Source organism: Crocuta crocuta, unplaced genomic scaffold (genome assembly GCF_008692635.1).
Source record: "Crocuta crocuta isolate KB4526 unplaced genomic scaffold, BGI_CrCroc_1.0 scaffold832, whole genome shotgun sequence".
Classification (NCBI taxonomy): domain Eukaryota; kingdom Metazoa; phylum Chordata; class Mammalia; order Carnivora; family Hyaenidae; genus Crocuta; species Crocuta crocuta.
Window position 1 is genome coordinate 45001 of NW_027532425.1, and position 1950 is coordinate 46950.

Below are 1950 nucleotides of genomic sequence, written 5' to 3' on the forward strand. Positions count from 1 at the left end.
GGACAGATCTCCACATTTCAATAGGATGCCAATTTGAATAAGGAAAAAGATGTGGGAGCTTCTATGCTATAGTTGGATTGTTTTATCTTGTCTAATGTGCAACTCTGGCTCCCTTAACTGTTTAGAAATCCAAAGCAACCATTAATAGCTCTATTTACTCCTGACTGATGATACTGCCTCTGGTGTATGATTTCCTTCCATTTGCAACAATCTCAGATATTCTTCTAGAAGAGAGTAACCAGCCTGGATTAAAGTCTGGGTATGGGGCCAAATGTGGAATTTTTGGAAAGAACCAGGGCTATTTGACACAATAAAATGCTTGTTATGTATGGTGTGGGTGGAGATTGAGGCCATGTGTATTGCCTTTAAGTAATTTTAAGGATTTCACATACAAAAGGGGAATTGCTCTGTATCACTTAAGAGGGCAAAATGTGGATCAACTGGTAGAAATTACAGGGAGTCAGAATTTAGCGCTTTAGAATGTTTAAGGGATGTCACAGTGGAATAGATTGCCTTCTTAAGGAGTGATCTCCCTCTCACTAGAAGTGTTTAAATCAAAGCTGGTGTTCGAACCCCAGATGGTTCTTTTTCATCTCTATGATGGCTGGTTCAAGACTATCTCATCTTATAGGGCTTTCTCCCACCTCATCCTGATTCTGTGTGCCCTGCATGTGAACAATGACTGGGCGAAGGTGATCCTGAAGCCAGACAAGATGGCTATTACAGAGCCACACCATATCTGGTCCACTCTGACTGACAAGGAGTGGATCAAAGTGGAAGGGCAGCTCAAAGATCTGACCTTGGCTGATTACGGCAAGAAAAACAATGTGAATGTGGCATCACTGACACAATCAGAAATTCGAGACATCATCCTGGGTATGAAGATCTCGGCACCATCACAGCAGCAGTAGCAGATAGCAGAGATTGAGAGGCAGACCAAGGAACAGTCACAGCTGACAGCAACACAGACTCGTACTGTCAACAAGCATGGTGATGAGATCATTACCTCTACCACCAGTAACTATGAGACTCAGACTTTCTCATCTAAGACTGAATGATGGGTTAGAGCCATCTCTGCTGCCAACCTTCACCTAAGGTCCAGTCATATCTATGTTTCATCTGATGACATCAAGGAGAACTGTTATACCTATATCCTTCCCAAGAATGTACTTAAGGAGTTCATCTGTATATCTAACCTGCGGGCCCAAATTGCAGGATACCTGTACAGGGTGAGCCCCGCCGGATAACCCCCAGGTGAAAGAGAGCCACTGCATTCTTATGGTGCCACAGTGGGGCACTCACCGAACTGTGCATCTCCCTGACCAGCTGCCCCAGCATGAGTATCTCAAGGAAGTGGAACCCTTAGGATAGATCCACACTCAGCCCAATGAGTCCCTCTAGCTATCACCCCAGGATGTCACCACCCATGCTAAGATCATGGCTGACAACCTATCTTGGAATGGCGAGAAGACCATTATCATCACCTGCAGCTTCGCACCAGGCTCCTGAACACTGACAGCCTATAAGCTCACCCTCAGTGGCTATGATTGGGGTCACCAGAACACAGACAAAGGCAACAATCCCAAGGGCTATCTACCCTCGCATTATGAAAGGGTCCAAATGCTGCTGTCAGGCAGATTCCTTGGTTCTTTTATGGTCCTCTCCCAGTCCTCATGGAACTACAACTTTATGGTTGTCCCACATGATCCCAACATGAAATACGAGTTGCAGCTGGCAAACCCCAAAGAGTTCTATCACGAGGTGTACAGATTTTCCCAGTTCCTCAACTTCACTCTCCTGCAAGAGGGCGAGGCCTACTCAGTGGATCGAGAGGACCTCTATGCCTAGTTGTATCCTCATCTCCTCCCTACTTCAGACACTCCATAGGCTGGAGCCTTTTCCCCCCAATGAAAAGCTGGTGACATTCAGAAGCTTGGCCCCTTTGTCCTC

At 46.0% G+C, this 1950-nt stretch overlaps 1 pseudogene; it reads left to right on the forward strand.

Annotated features, from left to right (window-relative positions):
- The first annotated feature begins 578 nt into the window (after positions 1-578).
- On the forward strand, positions 579-1848 carry LOC144243938 (pre-mRNA-processing-splicing factor 8 pseudogene; annotated as a pseudogene).
- The last annotated feature ends 102 nt before the right edge of the window (positions 1849-1950 follow it).